The sequence below is a fragment of the Callorhinus ursinus genome, unplaced genomic scaffold (assembly GCF_003265705.2).
Source record: "Callorhinus ursinus isolate GAN/ISIS: 27379988/994484 unplaced genomic scaffold, GSC_fseal_2.0 scaffold1, whole genome shotgun sequence".
Taxonomy (NCBI): Eukaryota; Metazoa; Chordata; class Mammalia; order Carnivora; family Otariidae; genus Callorhinus; species Callorhinus ursinus.
Genome location: NW_027397063.1, coordinates 118,664,029 through 118,684,157, shown reverse-complemented (window position 1 = coordinate 118,684,157; position 20,129 = coordinate 118,664,029). Strand labels below are relative to the sequence as shown.

General features: G+C 41.0%; 1 protein-coding gene across 3 annotated transcripts in view; it reads left to right on the top strand.

Annotated features, from left to right (window-relative positions):
• The window catches only part of TMEM108 (transmembrane protein 108), a 747,136-nt gene that overhangs the window by 192,266 nt on the left and 534,741 nt on the right, over positions 1–20,129 (top strand). For all 3 annotated transcript variants that reach the window (XM_073899983.1, XM_073899979.1, XM_073899974.1), the window contains one exon: positions 12,519–12,724. The gene's annotated coding sequence lies outside the window, so the exon portion shown is untranslated. The remainder of the gene's footprint in view (positions 1–12,518; positions 12,725–20,129) is intronic.

Sequence of the window (20,129 nt, the reverse complement as noted above, 5' to 3'; positions counted from 1 at the left end):
ACACTCTCTCTCAGAGCCCTGAGCTGCCATGTAAGAAGCCCAACTACACTGAGACTGTCATGCTGAAGAGACCAATGTATATGATCCTGTTGACAATCCCCATTAGACTCAGCCAACAGAAGGCACCAGAAGTATGAATGAAGCCATCTTGGCTGCTGCTTTGTTATTCTGTGAGGTTTCCTAACACAGGAATTTTCTCACAGATTGAAGGATCTGTCATGTCCAAGTGCCTTGGATGCAAGGATATACCTTGGCTATCCTCTGTCCAGGGATTGGGTTTGTTTGTCATTTGCAGAAATCTCCTAAGCTGCCCGTTTCTACTCTCAGGGAAGCTCCTTCTAGTGATTGTGTCACCCTTCCTCCTATTTCACCTAGTTCGCAGCACCAGCTTCCACCCATTCCCTTCTGGGATAGCCTAGCTTCATTTCTCCTCAATAAGAACCATTTGCTTCCCATCAGTGTTGGGGCGCAGGTGGTGGTCCTGTGGTAAGAAACTCTGGAATTCTTGGAAATACAATGGTCTGGACAATGGTCTGGTGGACTGGGGGCAGGGGAAAAGGGTTGCTTTGTTCTCCCCTGATGAGTCCATAAGAATGCGGCAAACAAAACCAAATAAACATAAGCCACCAGTTAGATTTTTCTATAGTCTCTAATTAGTTCTTGGGATAAATACCTTATCAAGGTCTCCAGGTTCTAGCAATGTCCAGAATTGAATGATACGCCAAAGAAAATGCCACAGAAGCTCTCAGAAAACTGCCAGTCTTATTGGAGAAATGGGGCTCATATACAAAGCAGCATCTTTCACCATGACAGTCTTTCTTCTAGGTGAAGGCACTGTTAGACCCATGAATAAGACACGTCTCAATTCTCAAAGAACTTACAATTTTGTTGGGGCAACAAGACATGCACCTAAGACATCAAAAGGCAGTACACTTCAATGGGTATATGAATAAATGATAAAAAAGTGTGGGAGAGACAGCTATGTCTTCCCTGGACTTGTAGGAAAGCTATTTGAAAACCACCTTAGAAAGGGAATGCAGTTTCTACAGCTTTTCTCAAATTGCCACTTTGCCCAGATGACCTCTTTATGATCTGGAGACAATCTGCCTCTGAGAATTTGAAGTGTATGTTTTTACTGAGTAATGGGATGGGCACTCCCGCATTCTGAGAAGACAGACCGACAGCTGACAAAAGTGGAAAGGATCTATGCATGATTCTTGACTAAGCTTGGTTTCATCTATTAAATACATGGTTTTCTTTCATCCCAGCAAGTTCTCTGAAGTGCCTACAAGCCACTGAGTGAAAAAAAATGTCAGGAACCTTGCAAGGAGGAGAGTATCTTTTCCCTTTTGAGAGGTGGTATAATGAGTGATTGCATATGGAGCTCTGGATTTAGACACCTTGAGTTTGAATCTCTGTTCCTCCACTCATTACCTATGTGACCTTGGGCAAGTTAATTTATATCTTTTTACTTCTTCTGAAAAAAAAGTGCATAAAAATTCCTCCCTTACAGAGTTTCTTGAGGATTAAATTAGTTAATACATGCAAATACATTTAGGATGGTGGCTAGCACACAGTAATTGCTCAATAAATGCCAACTATTAGTATTCTGGCCATTTCCTCTTCGAGGATGTCTCTAAAGAACAAGCAATCTGTGATAGGTTTGCAGGGTAGGCTCTAATAATCAAAACAAGAATGAATAGATGTGGTAGCCTTTGGAAGCTTAAAGGAAGGGGTATTAGTACATATTGAAAATAATGTTGCCTTACCTGGCAAGTATGAAGCATATGGAACTCACTATCCCAGGAGGTTATATAAGCCAAAAGTGTAAATAGAATCAAGGCATAAATCTCTTGAGTGGTAGGACATAAATTTAGGACATGCTGATTGTTCTTCTGGGCACAGAAAGCACCTGCCATTTCCATAGCACTCCCCTTGGGGCCACCATTACAGAGAGCTAGCTGGATTAAAGAAGGGCCCAGCCTCATAGGAAATCTGTTTAGGCAGAACTTGAAGAGGTTAGTGCTTTGACGGCGGAAGCTTTCCAAAGCTCACAGCTAGAAGCCCCACACCTGCCTGCCCAGAGAGGGTACTCACAAAGATTTTGTTAAGTAAAAGAGCTCTCCAAACTCTGGGACCCATCCTGGCCTCAAGACAGTGAAAGGAGCCTTGTTTTAGGAGTTTGGTTCATGGTGGCACTGTTTTTGACTGTCTACCCTGCAGCTATCCCCTGTTTTTCCTTGCTGACATGACCTTGAGTATGTTCAGGTATCAGGGCACCCTATATCAAGTTCCAGGGCTTATATCATGATTGGTCTAGACAGTTGTGGTCACCCCACTTCCCTTTACTTGTGGTAACATGATCTGGTTCTGGCTGAGGTGACATCAGAGGGATTCAGCTGAGAAACTTTAGGTAAAGATTTTTCTCTCAGATTAAAAAAAAAAAAAAAGACCTGCAAGTTTTATTCCTTCTTACTTTCAACACCATTATGTGAAGTTGTGACATGTGGGGCTACTACATCCTTTTGCAGTCATGAGGGAAACTGAAAAGGTGTTTAGCCAGGGTCCTAACTTCGGTGAGTGACTGAGACAACCTTAGGACAGCCTACTTCCAGACTTTGTATCTGAAATTACTAATTACCTGTACTGTGTATAAGCCACTTGTAGTTGGGTATTCCATCACTTGCAGATAAAAGCATCCTAATTTATGTAATTTCTGTGTGTGTTTTGTTCACCATCAACTAGTACAGTGCTTGGCAAATGGCTAGGAGTTCAATACTAGTTTATTGAATTAGTGAAAGACAGAACTATTCAATCTTATTGCTAAGTCTACTCTGTCCTGGTTCTGGTGGTGAGGCCCTAGGAGGCCACCTGAGCCCTTGCCTGGGTAACCTGCCTGCAGTGGCAGTTACTGGTCCACTGAGCCTTTTCTTGCTCCTGCCAGTTCTTTTGGGTTTGGAGTTATACCCATGGTCAGTAGTGGCTCCTAACTTTCTCTGAGACCAACTTCTGTCCAGATTGTGAAAGGATGGCCTGCTTTCATATCTTCTGTTGCTGAGTTCCTACTGGAGAGGATCTGTGTGTTACCTTCTGCTGACCTGCCCAGCCATAGACCACCTGCCTAGATTGCTAAATTTTGTCTATTTTGGGGGGGGAATCTATTCCCACATCTTGGAGACTATTTTACCTGCCTCCCAGAAGCACACCCCCACCCCTACTCCACCCCACCTATCACCACCATCTCTTGTATCTTGTCCAGGACTGGCAGTTGTGACCCATTTTTATCACCCAGTTCCCACTCCTGCCCCCTGATCTGATACGGTCTGTTCTATCACAGACTTCCCAAACCCTGGAGAGTGTTCCTCTTGGTATACTCAGAAGTCATTTCTGTCCTCTTCAGACAGAGTTTGGTCAGATACTATTGAACAATGACAATAACTGCTTCTTCTGCAGGCTAGGAAGCTTCACCTGTGATTGTGTAAAGTCAAGTAGAAGCTGAGCTAGAAGAAGAATAAAAAAATTATCCTCTGCTCATTGTTCACTTCTAGGATTAAAGAAAGAGTCCCAGGTTTTTTGAAATCCCTATACAAGGACATTTCAGCCTCACTTTATAAAATCAAAGAAAGTAAGCTTATTTTCAATCTTACTAAAGTTCCTGAGAATAAGGAATGATGGAAATGTTTTGTAAATTATAAACTTACATGACCTGCCAAAAATGAAACCTACCCAAATGCCCATCACCAATAGAAGGGTAGTTCACCTGTGGTATATGTACAGAACACTATTTCAATGAGAACAAATGATCTACAGCCATGTGGAAGAATTTCAAAATATAGTATTGAGTTAAAGAGGTCAGACATAAACATATTATATTTGCTTAAAGTTCAAAAAGAGGCAAACCAAATATATGTTATTAAAAGTCAGGACAGTGGTTACCGTTATGAGAATGAAAGGTTGTGACCAGAAGGGAGCATGAGAAGGGCATTTGAGATTCTGGTCATGTTCTACTTTTTGTTCTGGGAGCTGGTTACATAGATGTGTTTAGGCTGCAAAAATTCAACAAGCTATACACTTAGGATATGAGCACTTCTCTACATATGTTATAATTCATTGAAAAGTTCAAAAATAGTTATATGGCATGGAAACAAGGCCTGGATCAGAAAGCAAGCAAAGATTCTGTGAATCACTGAATCCTAGTGGCAAAAATAAAGCCTCTCATTTTAAAGAGGGGAAGGCTGAGTGCTCTGGAAATCCAATGAATCATTGAAGACCATATCAACGGGTCAATGGTCATGTCAGACATTGTGTCCACATCTGATTCCAGCCCAGGGCTCTTTCATTGAGTGGGCATAAAGGAACTTAGATTGTGATCAGAAATCTAGTGATATATCCTTCTGTGCATCTTTCTTTCTTTTTGTCGGATTTGCTTGTGAATCAGGGTTGGAGGAATTGTTTAGGCATATTTATTACTAACAGACATCTTTGCTGCTTAGCTGAAGTATATAGAGAACAGCACAGATGAGCAGGCCTTGCAGTCACACAGGACCTCAAGCTCAGAAGAGCTCCAGCCTTGGTTTAATCCTCTGTTGTTTCCATCTTGAAATCCTTACTAATTTTTAAACAAAGCACCTAGCATTTTTGTGTTGTATTGGTTCCTACAAATTATGTAGCTAGTCCTGCAGATAAATGTTGCTTTGTGTAATACAGGTGATATGCAAGTCAGATATTTGTAATCAAGACTTATTTTAAGTGATTGAGGGAAATTTGTTATTTAAAGGTAAATCCTAGGGACACCTGGGTGGCTCAGTCAGTTAAGCGTCTGCCTTCAGCTCAGGTCATGATTCTAGGGTCCTGGGATTGAGTCCAGCATTGTGCTCCTTGTTCAGCCGGGAGCCTGCTTCTCCCTCTGACTGCCACTCCCTCTGCTTGTGCTCTCTCTCTCTCTCTGACAAATAAATAAAATCTTTTTTAAAAAAAGGTAAATCCTATACAACAACAAATCAGTTTTATACAAGGAATAATATCCTAATATATGTATTTTTTTTGCTAAATTTCTATGCTACCAGTTAACTTAAAATGAGAGATCATATGGAAAGTAAAATAATAAATAAGAATCTTGGAATCATCTAATTTATGAGCTGGAAAGAGATCTTTAAAATAACCCATCCCTCTTATTTAGCAGATGGAGAAAATGAAGTTTAAAGAAGGGAGTGATTTGCAAAGGAATTGAGTCAACTGTGTAGGTGGAAGTCAATCAAAATTGATCTGCATAGTGCAATATTTGAAGACTCAGTGATATTTGGAAATTTCTCGCAAAGTTTCTGGAGCACTTCTTTTTCCATCCCAGAAAAAGCCTCTTAGCCAGGCCAAAACATTAAACCTTGCTTTACGCAGAATCATTTGCTGGAGAGAAGGCATACAGGGAAATTGATTCTATTTTGTATAAAATAATTACCTTAATGTAGCATCTGCCATATACAATGTTCACTTGGAAATAGAAATGTCTGTCAGAGTGGCTTTGCCGTAAACAGTTTGTTAGCATCAACTTGACCCAACTCAGAGTCTGCCACATGCAGATACCCATATCCAACAAAGACGCTGGTATGTGTCTGAAACACTGGGCTTGCATCTCAGCCCACCTCTGTTTGGCTTCACTGAACAGATTTAGGTGGCTAGATCTTGGCTTTGTTCTGCTTTAGATCCATGACATTTCTGAATCCAGAGGAAATATGAATGAATTAAAGCTTTTAAGTAGCTGGTATGGGCCAGGAGTTCTGCTAGGTGACAGGATGGAACATGCCTCTGTTCTCAGGAAGCCCACAGCCTGGTTAGGGAAGTAGGCACAGTTACAACTCAAGGCAGTGAGTGCAGCAGTATGGTTATTATTTTACTTTCCACAGTTGACTCAATTCCTTTGCAGATAGTGGGGCTACTTGGTGGAGCCTGCAGCAAAGTGGGCAGCAAAGAAGTGCTTCCTGAGTTTTAAAGGATGAGTAGAAGTTAGCCTGATGAGGGCCTAGGAGGGGGATGACATGGCATGTGGGGCAAGGAACTCCAGGAAAGACGGAACAGAGCCAGTGAATGGTTTTGTATTGGGAAGTGATTGATGCTTCAGAGAGATTATTGTGGCAGCAGCAGGGATGATGGATAGTGGGTGGTAAAGGGCAAGAAGGCAGGCAATGGTCCAGGTAGGCAAAGATGAGAGTCTGAGATATGAGTGCCCCTCACTCCATCTCAGAGGTGTCTGAAAACAGTGGGCAGTGGAGTTATCAGGATCTGGTCATCTATGAGTGTAGAGGTTAGGAGAAAGGAAAAAGAGGATTTCTTTTATAGCCAATAAGGAGGCCTTTAAGGAGGAATTAAAGGGAAAGATGTTCCATTCTTGGAGACGCTGAGTTTGAGGTAGCTATCTACATAGCTAGAACATCTAGATGGCTAACTTTCACCATTGCCAGCAGGAACATTTGAACTTTTTCTTAAAGTTGTCTTAATATGTGTTTGTCATCATTTGATGAATGAGTTCAAGGCTCATGTGTGCATATAGTATGCAATATTATGCATCTTCTGTTCAAGTGAACATATCATTAGGCATTCATTTTTAAACCAGGTCTAGAGAGAATAGAGTAGGGAAGTTAGAATACTGCACGATTTTATTGTTAAAAAGAGCCACAGTAATCACATTCCACATGAAGCAATTGGAGCTCAGTGAGATTAAGTTGGCTCTCCAGAGGTCTCCTAGCTAAGTGCCAGAGTTGGACTCTAGCCTGGTGCTCTATCCCCAGCCCCATGCAATTCACCTGTCTAAAGTTTGCTACTTATGTGTTTCCCACACCAACCTCTCATTTTAAAGGAGAGCTTTGAAGAACTTTCTTCTTCTAGCCTCTACATCTGCCTGCCACCTAATAATGGTTCTATTTCTTCCCTTCAACTCAGGTCCCTACTTTATCCCTGGCTTCTCTCCTCCCTCCCCTGCTTGCTTTAATGTTTCTTTGAGAAGTTCCTCAGAGAAAGTCCTCATGACCTGGTAGTTGATTACATGATTTCCGGTGAAGTTGGAAGCCTGCTGAACACTGTCAGTTATGGTGATCTGGTTGCCTTCATTTGCTCTGAGGGCAAACAAGGTCTTCAATAGTTAGAGGCCCAGGAGAAGGCAAAACAGGAAATTTTGGATCAGCTTTTCCTTCCAAAAGTTGTTTTCAGTGAGAGAAGCGGTATTATCAGGATTCAGGTCAAGCAGGTGTTAGCATCTACGAGGAGGACTTTTGAAGTAATACTCAGAAATTTTTTTTGAATAATTCTGCCTGGGCCTTTCAAATCACACTGCATCCTAAATTCTAAGAAGGCAGAATATTAGGTGTCATTGTCAAGGCTTCATTTTATATAAAACTTATGGTTATTAGGAGCCCCTTACACTATCAATGTGTACAACAGAGTTGTGTCCAAATTATAGAAATCAACATGGAATGTTTCTTTCCAAAATGATTATAGGTTTATGGTAGAATATTTGCATGGTGGGACAAGTTTCTCTGTCTCTGGACCTTTGATGTTTTACTCAATCCTTCCTTCTGGTGGAGAGGGGAACTTTAAGCCTAAAGTAATATCAAAGTTAGGCTGTGAGAAATAGTCAGTATTGGCAAGAACTTGCCCCATGGGCCAAGTTCTTTCAATTTCTAACAGAAAGACCTGAACTTAGCCAGTATTGTCTGTCTTATTGTGGTTCTACTCTAAAGAATTTGAAGCTGTGGGAAAGAAGATTTGCCAGCATGGCAACCATTGGAGACCAAAGTAGGTACCCTGTTCAAGAGCAGTGGAAAAGGAAGAAGGGAGGGAAGGCAAGGCTTCATGTGAGCAGACCTCAGTACAAAAGGGGAACTGTAAAAGCATTTTGACATCCTCTATGCTCTGAGATTCACCTTGACTAAAACTGGGCTTGTTTTGGTGAAGGACTGTGTCTACACACCTCACTATGCAATGCAACAGGGTTCTAGTTGCTTTTATGACATGTTGGTAAGGGCCATGATATGATATATGGAGATGTTGAGCCCTTGGTCAGGAATGCATAATAATAATGAAAATTATACACTATCATTCATTTACCACCTACTATGTGCTAAAAACCATCCTAGCTGTGTAGCCTGACTGAAATCTCATAGGGCAGTGGTGTCCAGACCAGAACCCAGGTCACAGGGCTGCCATGTCAGAGCTCTTTCCATTGTACTAGATTGTCTAGTGTTTGTAATCTCGTATGGAGGTGTGTGTGTATGTGGAAATGGAAAAGCTGCCAAGACTCCAAAGAATGAATCTTAGGTGGTAGAATTTTATGCATGTGAGAAGACTGGGACTTTATCCAACTTTCTGAAAAATAGTGCCAGCTAAGAAGGCTGCTCTGCCCGGGTTAAGGATATGCTGTGGAATGTGGCTGTTGGGAAGATTCAGGTGACAAATGGTAAAGAGCCTGGCACACAGTGTGATTAATAAATTAATCAATATATAATAAATTAATAAAATATGAACTCTAGAAGGCCTCTCACATTGCATATTTGGAGCCCTCCTTCTCTACTGCCCCACCCCATGAAAGCCACTAAACACAGTACTTATCACCATTTGACACTATGGAGAGCATGATCATCTTTCTTGAGAATCCTGGGGGTACCCCAGGTTTGGAAGCCCAGGGGGCAGATTTGTGGCTATTTCTGCCAGGCTCAAGACATTCATCAGGTAGGTCCTGGACAACCTTGCTCAGTCCTAAATTTCTATTTTTCACTAGTGATATTCTCACCCAGGGCTGGGGCAGGAAGCTTGCTTCCAAGTGTAGCTTTCCAATCCCAGACCACAGAGGGGGTAGAGACCTGTTCTGGCTCCCAGCCTCTGACTCTGCTTTCTGCCCAAGCATTAAAAACCTCTTCACTTCAGGTCTATTTAAGACTCACATCACGAGGGCTTCGTAGTTTCAACTCCCATCTACTGCACTATTTAAAGTCTTCTTTTCTTCTGGTTCCTGGGAATTTCCCTTTCTTGTTTGTATGCATATTAAAGTGAAATCTTGTTGAGTACGTTCAGTTCAGGCCCCTCACTGAATGGCCCCAGGGCCACTGGAAGCTTAGGCAACCAATCCTGGACTTGTTTAAATCCAGACTTCCCTAAATCAGAGACAGGAAAAGAAAGAGTTTACACTCTGCCCCATGGGCCAAGTTCTTTCAATTTCTATCAGAGAGACCTGAACTCACACCTGAATGAGGCAACATGACTCTCCTAGGTAAACAACAAGTCTAGCTTTGTTTCAGACCACATTTGGTCATCTTTGTTTCTTAGTGTTGTCTACCACATATGCTTTCTGTATATTTGGAGCAGAATTTGGGGTAGGGTTTGCTAACATGTGCTAAGTCTGCCACCTTATCTAGACGTCTGGCTAATACTATGCATTTACAATGTTGGCTCACATTGTAATACTCCACAAAGACCCTGAAGGTCAGGGGAATACAGCTGCAAGTAATTGAACAAGGAGTGCCCAAAGCATCTTTTCTAAGATGTAGAAAGTCTCTCAGTGGCCCTGGCCAAGGACATGGTTTGCTCTTCAACCCAAAGTCACAGAGGCAGAAGGGCCACTTTCTGTGTAGTCAGGAATCAGGTTTCCCCCATCAGCAACCATATGCATTTGGGAGCATTCATCAGCTAAAGAACTCGCTGAGGTGGAAAAAGAGACTTTCACAGGACAGCTGAAAATATTTTTTAAACTTACGGAAAAGTGGTAGTGACTTTCTTCATGTGCCAGCTGCTGACAAGCATTTTTGTTTAAAGATATACCAGGTGGAAAATAAAATGTTTCAAAGAAACTTTCAGTGGATAAAAGTTGGCTGTTCCAGGTGTCACTTGAAACAAAAGTCACCTTCAGTAAAAAGGGGGCACCAGCAGTGACTACTACAATATTCATTCTCAAGCCTATTCCATGTAGGCTTTTCTTTTCAAGAAATTCAGCAGTCCCCTTAAAATGGTGTGTGGCTGATATCCACCTTAGTTTCCTAGTCTTGAAAAATGCTCTGTCTGTGAAATATGCATTGAAGCGAGGAAGGTCCTCTATCAAGTTTGTGCCCCTAACTTGGGCCTGATAGCACCCTTCTCTATGGAATTGTGTTTTCATTACAATAATAATAATGCAACATACCACACACATATGTTTTGCTCTTCCTCAGAGTAAAAACTAAAATCTTGTGGACCCCTAACATTTGTGGGGCCCAATGCAGGAGCACCACTGGAGGCCTACTTATCAGATATCAAAGTATTTAAAAGGTATAAATCATGCTAACAAACTGTTAAATAAGTTGTATCTCTCTACATTTACATATGTGCATTCATAACATCCTGGAAGGGCCAAATTTGAGTTTATAATTTTCAGATCTCTTGAAGTTCCATGTTGGAATGAGGTGACCAGTGGAGAGTGGACCTTCCCCTCCAACCTATGGCCCACCTCCCCACCTCTTCCCACACCCAGCCTAGTCTGTTCTGTGAGGGACCTTGTCCACTAGTGTATTAGGCTCCTTGGGTTGCCATAACAAAATACCACAGACTGGGGGATTAAATAACAGAAATTTATTTTCCTATAGTGCTGGAGGTTGGGGGTCCCAGATCTAGGTCCAGCTAATTTGGTTCATGCCTTGCAGATGGCTGCCTTCTTGCTGTATACACACATGGCCTTTCCTCTGTGGCACATGGAGAATGGGAACTCTCTTGTCTCTTCCTCTACTTCAGAGAATGCCAGCCCTCTTGGATTAAGGCCCTATCCTTATGACCTCACTTAATCTTTTTTAAAAAAGATTTTATTTATTTGACAGAGGGAGAGAGAGAGATAGAGATGGAGATCGAGAAAGAGAGAGAGAGATTGAGAGAGCATAATCAGGGGGGAGTGGCAGGCAGAGGGAGAGGGAGAAGCAGGCTCCCCAAGGAGCAGGGAGCCCAATGTGGGACTTTGGGATCATGACCTGAGCCGAAGGCAGACGCTCAACCTCCTGAGCTACCCAGGTGCCCTGACCTCATTTAATCTTTACTACCTCTGAAGGACCCTGTCTTCAAATACAGTCACATTGGAGGTTAGAGCATCAACATATGAATTTGAGGGGGTTACAACACAGTTCATAACGCCAAGCTTGCAGACATTCCAGCCTGAACATCTAAGATCTATTTACATAGCTTGTCAGCAGTCAATTTTTGGCCACCCATTGGGCCCTGAGTTCCTCATATCAGGAACATGGTCTACTCAGAAAGCTTAACTCCAAGAAAAAGGTTGTAGCCTGGAAAATGGACTAAGGAATTTTTGGACATGGATTTTTGAGGTCCCAGAACTTGAACTGGATCAGTCCCATGCAGTGATGGAAACATTCTGTTTGGACTGTCCAGTATAGTAGTCACTGGCCATTTGTGGCTACTGAGTACTCAAAATGGGGTTACTATGACTGAGGAGCTGAACTTTAAATTTTATTTAACCTTAATTTAAATTTAAATTGCCACATCTGCTGATGGCTACCATACTGTTCAGTGCAGATCTAGAAGTTGGGGAGCAGGCTCTGTGCAATCATGTCCTCTGACCCCACAGACTTCTTATCCTGTGGGTATGTAACAGACTGTATTTCTATATATGGCCAAACTACATATTTATCCCATCCCACATGCATTTCTTACAATATGAATGATACACGTTTTTACCAAGACCTGTTTCCCCTAGGCAGGTGATTGTGACTGCTTAGACCCAGGAAGTATGGTAGAAATGATAATATGTGACTTCTTTCCCCCCCGCCACCTCCCTCCCCTCTAAAACCCTGTTTGTTTCTCAGAGTCCATAGTCTCTCATGGTTCATCTCCCCCTCCAATTCCACGCCCCTCATTTTTCCCTTCCTACTATCTTTTTTTTTTTTTTTTACATATAATGTATTATTTATTTCAGAAGTACAGGGATAATCTGTGACTTCTAAAATTAGGTCATAAAAAGAGCACAGCTTCTGGCCAACTCTCGCTTGTGCTCACACTTTCTCTCTCTCTCTCTCTCTCTCTCACACACACACACACACACACACACCTTCTCTCAGAACTTTCTGCTTTTAAAACTATGGAAGTAAACAAAGACTGCCCAAATGAGAACAAGAAAAGGGAATTTAATTCAGAGCTTATGTAGTAAGGGAGTCAGCTACCATCTCTGTTTTGCAGAGATTCAAAGGCAAGTAGAGGAGTGGAAAGGTAAAAAATGGAAAAATGGGAGGCTTCAGGTGTGCCCTGATTAGAGGTTATTGCCTTGGAGAAGCTGTTGGGCTAACTAGAATAAGGGATGGTATGTGATTGGTTTTCTCTGTTGGTCCTAAGTTGGAAATGGAGGCAAAGATTAAGGAAACTATCAGTTATTCATCAAGCCCTGACCATTTTGGGCTAATTGCTACAGAGGTTATGGTTGACTTCCTGGGCTGATTCTGCAAGTTGTGGGTCAGAGTTCTATTTTCATATATGACCTAGCCTTTGTCCATTTGTATATTCAGTCTCTCAGAACTCAGCCACCATCTTGTGAGGGAGCCCATATGGAGAGGACCTAAGTTCTTACAGCAGCCAAAAACAACTTGCCAACTCTGTGAGTGAACCACCGTGGAAGTATATCCTCTAGTCCAAGCCAAGCCTTCAGATGACTATAGTCCCAGCTGACATCTGACTACAGCCTCATGAGAGACCTTGAACCAGAACCACCCTGGTAAGCTACTCCCAAACTCAAAACCCACAAAAACCATGAAAGATAAAAATGATTGTCTTGTTAACCCATTGAGTTTTATGGTGATTTTCTATGCAGCATTAGATAACTCATGAAGGAGAAGAGTGCAGCAGAAAAGGGGCCATACCAAAACCCTCAAAGGTATGGGGCCCAGGACGGGGGACTTCCATTGCCTGGATCTAAGGGCAGCACTGATGAAAGGATTTTGTTTTGGTACCTAGGTATTTCCTAGGGAAGGATGGGCTTATTTATACAAAAGAGGGACTTGGAGGACTCATTAGGGGGTTTGAGATCGGGAAATTGTCTTACAAATGCTATAAAAAAAGAGCCTTTTGTCTAGAGTGCACAAACTAAAATGTAATGACACCATTTATGTGCTTGATTGTGTAAACATACAAAAATGTACATATGTTGGAATAGTCACAGTGGAAGGCGATCTGCTTAATCCAATGAAGCTGTCTGTCACTTCCCAAAAATGCCTGTGAAACTTCTCTTTTGGAATTGCCCACAAAGCTGGATTATGAGCTTCCTGTGAAACCAGACTCATCACTCAAACTGAGACTTGGTTTTTGACCCCAGACAGCATTTCCCAGCTTGATCATCCAACTTACTCAACAAATTTTGCTCTGAATGGCTTAAAATTGTTTCCAAAATTCACATCCCCTCTCTGAGGATACATGTCAGAGTTATCTCTCTAAAACACATCGTGGATCATGTGCTTCAGTTGCTCTTGGTTGCATAGAGAATTAAGCCCCAGCTTCTCAGCCAGATTTGCAAAACTTTCTATAATATACAACCCCAACCTCACTTTCCAGGTCTATCTTCCCAGAATATGTGATGCCCTTGCCACTTATAGATGACAAGTGCATTTACTGAGCCCTAATTATGTGCCCTATACTGTGCTAAGAGTTTTATATTGCATCTCATTTTCTCTTGATATGATTTTGTAAGGTAAATGTTATCTCTATAGTACAGATAATAAAACAGTGATCACTAACACTTTGTACAGTGCTTACAATGTGCTCACTCACTGTCCAACGGAAATACAATGTGAGCCATCTATGTAATTTAAAATTTTCTGATTATAAATTAAAAAGTAAAAAGAAAAAAGTGAAATTTATTTCAATAAAATATTTTATCAATGGGCTTGTAATCAATAAAGACTTATAAATGATATATTTTTTTCTTCTTGGGAGGATAGTAAATCTTTCAAATTCACTGTGTATTTTACACCTATAGCATGTCTCAATTTGGACACTAAATTTTCATTGAAAATAATTGAACTGTATTTAGATTTCATAAAAAGAACAGTGGAAAAATTAGTTTCACATACCCAAGTTGTTCTAAACATACTTAAAAGATTTCTAGGGGCACCTGGGTGGCTCAGTTGTTAAGAGTCTGCCTTCGGCTCAGGTCATGGTCCCGGGGTCCTGGGATCGAGCCCCGCATCAGGCTTCCTGCTCCTGGAGAGCCTGCTTCTTCCTCTCCCACCCTCCCTGCTTGTGTTTCCTCTCTTGCTGTGTTTCTCTCTGTCAAATAAATAAATAAATGAAATCTTAAAAAAAAAAAGATTTCTAGTACCTGAATCAAGTACCAAAAATCATTTCTTTTTCTACTCTCACCCATATTGATAAAACTGCTTCAATTTAAAAATTGTAATTTCAATATCAATCAATTAAAATAAAATAAAATACATTTGTTTTCCAGTGCACTAGCCACATACCAAGTGCTTAATGGCTATATGTGGTAAAGGACTGCTATGTTGGAAAGTACAGCTCTGAGCACTTTACTGCTGTCAGCACAAATGTACGAAGTAGATACTGTTATTATCTTCACTTTAAAGGTAAGGAAACAGAGGCACAGAGGGATAATAACTTGGCCTAGGACACACAACTAATAAGTTGAAGCTGAGAATGGTTGATCTGCCCAATGCAACTTAGCTAATAGGAATTGGAGTCAGTATTTGAACTCAGGATTGTTTAAGTCCAAAGCCTAAGTTTTTAGCCACTGTGTTAGTCTGCTCTACACACTTCGTTTCTCACTATTCTCCTTAAATGCTTATTTTCTTATTTCTGGTCCTTTTTATCAGATTGTTCCCTCTGCCTGGAATGCCTTGCAAGGTCCATTTTGAGTGTCATTCATTTATCTGGACAGACATGTGATCACATTTTCAGCAAATATTAACAGCCATTTTTCTTTTTTTTTTAAGATTTTATTTATTTGAGTGAGAGAGCAAGAGCGAGAGAGAGAGTGTGCATGAGAGAGAGCACGAGTAGGGGTTGGGGCAGAGGGACAAGCAGACTCCCTGCTGAATAGGGAGCCCAATGTGGGACTTGATCCCAGGACCCCAAGATCATGACCTGGGAGGAAGTCAGACACTTAGCTGATTGAACCACCCAGGTGCCCCATATCCTACATGGTCAGGATATGGCAGTGATCAAGAAAGATGTAGCCTGTGCCTCCACTGGGCTTATATTCTAGAACAACACATTACAAACTTTGGTCTCAGGACCCTGTAGCACTCTAAAATTTGAGGACCACAAAGGGCTTCCAATTATGTGGGTGATAGCTGTCAATGTTTATTGTATCAGAGATTAACACTAGGAAACTTTAAACATATTTATTAATTCATTTAAAAATAACATACTGGGGACACCTGGGTGGCTCAGTCAGTTAAGCGTCTGCCTTCGGCTCAGGTCATGATCCCAGGGTCCTGGGATTGAATCCTGCGTCAGGCTCCCTGCTCCGGGGAGCCTGCTTCTCCCTCTGCCTGCTGCTCCCCTTGCTTGTGCTCTCTCTGTCTCTCTCAAATAAATAAAATCTTAAAAAATAAAAATAATAGGAGGTCTGCTAGGAAGATGATGGAGTAGGAGGACACTAAGCTCACCCTGTCCCACATATACAACTAGATAATACTCACATCAGTATAAATAACCCAGGAAACATCCAAATACTGGCAGATAAACTCTACAGCTAAAGGTAGAGAGGAGGCCACATCAAAGAAAGTAGGAAGGGTGCAGATGAGGTCTGGGAGCAAAACAGACTGTGGCTGTCTATGGTGGGGAGGGAGCCAATTGTGTGGAGAAGTGTGGAAAAGAGACTTTCACACTGGGAAGCCCACAAATGGGGAGGATGAATCCCCATAACATTTGCTTTGAAAGCAAGAGGGACCAAATTGTATGAGTTCTTACAATCAGTGGAACTTAAAGCCTGGAATTTTAAAGATCACTGGGCTCCACTCTGGGAGAGCCTGGAGGGCATTAAGAAGCAGAGTCCCCACCCTTAAAGAAGGAGCGGAACATGCAGCCTGTGCAGATACAGCCTAGAACCAGAAGTTTGAAAAATGTGTGGTGAGGGGTAGATGGGAGGAAGGGTGATTTGCTCATTTCAGAGCATGCCCAGAGAGACAGGGATCATGGGGATTCCAGGAACAAGGAGTTTGCAGGTACCATTTCCCTCCCATGCCCCCCATTATAAACAATGGCCACCTGTGGGAACACGCATGGCATGCCTTACCTAACTTGCTTACACCACGCGCCACTTCCCCCCCGCCCAACTTACTCCAGCACTGTGGTCCCCTCCCCCACCCCTGCTGGGGACCAAACACTACCCACAGTAGGCAAAGAGAGTCTCTGCAGACAACTGGACTGAAGGATTGGCCAAGAATCAACAGCAGAGCACATGCAACCACATATGAGTATGAGACACTTCCCAAAGTGCCAGGCCCTGGGGAACAGGGGACAATGCACTGCAGGGCACTGCAGGACCTCTTCTTCATAAGGCTATTATTGTAAAGAGCAGGAGAAGTAGCTGAATTTGATAGCACACAGAAACTAACACAGGAAGTCAGACAAAATGAGGAAACAGAGAAATATCTCCCAAATGAAAGAACAAGACCAAACTATAGCAAGAGACCAAAGCCAAATAGAAATAAGTAATATGCCTGATAGAGAATTTAAAGTAATGATCATAAAGATACTCACTGGACTTAGAAGAGAGTAGAGGACATTAAAAAAATAATAAAAAACAATAAAGAGATAAGAAAAACAATCAGAGATCAAGAATACAATAAATGTAAGGAGGGCATGTGATGTGATGAGCACTGGGTGTTATATGCAACTGATGAATTACTGAACTTTACATCTGAAACTAATGATGTACTGTATGTTGCATAATTCAATTTAAATAAAAAAGAATATAATAAATGAAATTAAAAATACACTTGTTGGAATAAATAGCAGGTTAGATGAAGCAGACAAATGAATTAATGACCTGGAAGGCAGGGTAATGGAAAGTAACCAAACTGAGTAAAGGAGAGGAAAGAAAATTACACAAATTGAGACTGGTCCTTAGGGAACTCAGTGACTCCATCAAGCGTAATAACATTTGTGTTATGGGGATCCCAGAAGAAGAAGAGAGAGAAAAGGTGGCAGAAAATTTATTTGAAGAAATAATAGCTGAAAACTTCCCTAATGTGCAGAAGGAAACAGATATCCATATTCAGGAGGCCCCCCAAATTCAACTCAAGGAGATCCACACCAAGAAACATAGTAATTAAAATGGCAAAAAGTAACTATAAAGAAAAAAAACATTAAAAGCAGCAAGAGAAAGAAGACAGTTACATACAAGGGAAACCCATAAGGCTATCAGTGGATTTGCAGCAGAAACTTTGCAGGCCTGAAGAAAGTGGCATGATCTATTCAAAGTACTGAAAGGGACAAATCTGCAGCCAAGAATACTCTATCCAGCAAGGTTATCATTCAGAATAGAAGGAGAGATAGAGTTTCTTAAACAAAAACTGAAGGAGTTCATGACCACTAAATCCAGTCCTACAAGAAATATTAAAGGGAACTCTTTGAGTGGAAAGGAAAGACCATAAGTGAGAATATAAAAAGTAAAAACCACAAAAGCAGTAAAAATATATATTTCTGTAAAAACAGTCAAGGGATTCATAATAAAAAAAGATGTAAAATATGACACCATATACCTAAAATGTGGAGAGGAGAGAAGGGTTTAAACTTAAGTGATCATCAATTTAAGTAGAATGCTATATGCAGAAGATATTATATACAAACATAATGGTAACCACAAATCAAAAACCATTAATAGATATGCAAAGAATAAACAGAAAGGCATCCAAGTATATCACTAATAAAAGCCAACAAACCATGAAAGAGAGCAAGAGAAGAAAGGATCAGAGAAAATCTACAGAAATTACACAAAATAAGTAATAAAATGACACTAAATACATATCTATCAACAATTACACTGAATGTAAATGGACTAAATGTTCTAATCAAAAGACACAGGGTGAAGGAGTGGACTCATCCATATGCTGCCTATAAGAGACTTATTTCAGACTGAAAGGCACATGCAGATTTAAAGTGAGGGGATGGAGAAAAATTTATCATGCAAATGGATGTCAAAAGAAAACCAGGGTAGCAGTACTTATATCAGACAAATTAGACTTTTAAAATAAAGACTATAACAAGAGACAAAGTGGGCACCTGGGTGGCTCAGTCCATTAAGCATTGACTCTTAATTTCAGCTCAGGTCATGATCTCAGGGTCCTGGGATTGAGCCCCACTTTGGGCTACATGCTCAGTGGGGAGTCGGCTTGGGGTTCTCCCTCTCCTTCAGCCCCTCCCCCCACTCACATTCTCTCTTTCGCTCAAATAAATAAATAAATCTTAAAAAAACGCAAAAGACAAAGAAGGGCATTATATAATAATAAATGGGACAATGCAACAACATGATATAAGAATTGTAAATATTTGTTCACCCAACATGGGAGCATCCAAATACATAAAACAGTTAATAACAAACGTAATGAAAATAATTGATAGTAATACAATAATAGTAGGGAACTTTAACACCCCACTTACATCAATGGACAGATCATCCAAACAGAAAATCAACAAGGAAACAGTGTCTTTGAATAACACACTGGACCAGATGGATTTAACAGACATATTCAGAACATTCTATCCTAAAACAGCAGAATACACATTCTTTTCAAGTGCACACAGGACATTCTCCAGAACAGATCACATATTAGACCACAAGAAAAGTCTCCACAAATTCAGAAAAATCAAAGTCATACCATGCATCTTTTCTTTTTCTTTTTTTAAAAGTTTTTATTTTAATTCCAGTTAGTTAACACATAGTGTAATATTAGTTTCAGGTGTACAATTTAGTGATTCAATACTTATATACAACACCTGGGGATCATCACAACGTGCAATCCTTAATCCCCATCCCCTATTTAACCTATCCCCCCCCCCCCCCCGTAACCATCAGTTTGTTCTCTATAGTTAAGAGTCTGTTTTATGGTTTGCCTCTCTCTTTTTTCCCCTATGATCATTTGTTTTGTTTCTTAAATTCCACATATGAGTGAAATCATATGATATTTGTCTTTCTCTGATTGACTTACTTTGTTTAACGTAATACTGTCTAGCTCCATCCACATCATTGCAGTTGGCAAGATTTCATTCTTTTTTATGACTGAGTACTATTCCATTATATATATGTATATCTTCTTTTTTTTATTTTTTTAATTTTATTATGTTAGTCACCATACAATACATCATTAGTTTTTGATGTGGTGATCCACGATCCATTGTTTTAGTATAACACCCAGTGCTCCATGCAGTACGTGCCTTCCTTAATACCCATCACCGGGCTAATCCATCCCCCCTCCACCCTCCCCTCTAAAACTGTTTGTCTCTCAGAGTCCGTAGTCTCTCATGGTTCATCTCTCCCTCCAATTCCCCCCCCCATTTCTCCCTTCCTGCTCCTAATGTCCTCCATGCTATTCCTTATGTTCCACAACTAAGTGAAACCATATGATAATTGACTTTCTCTGCTTGACTTATTTCACTTAGCATAATCTCCTCCAGTCCCATCCATGTTGATGTAAAAGTTGGGTATTCATCCTTTCTGATGGCTGAGTAATATTCCATTGTATATATGGACCATATCTTCTTTATCCATTCATCTGTTGAAGGGCATCCCGGCTCTTTCCACAGTTTGGCTATTGCGGACATTGCTGCTATGAACATTGGGGTGCATATGGCCCTTCTTTTCACTACATCTGTGTCTTTGGGGTAAATACCCAGGAGTGCAATTGCTGGGTCATAGGGTAGCTCTATTTTTAAAATTTTTGAGGCACCTCCACACTGTTTTCCAAAGTGGCTGTACCAACTTGCATTCCCACCAACAGTGTAAGAGGGTTCCCCTTTCTCCACAACCTCTCCAACATTTGTTGTTTCTTTCCCTGTCCATTTTTGCCATTCTAACTGGTGTAAGGTGCTATCTCAATGTGGTTTTGATTTGAATTTCCCTGATGGCTAATGATGATGAACATTTTTTCATGTGTCTGTTCGCC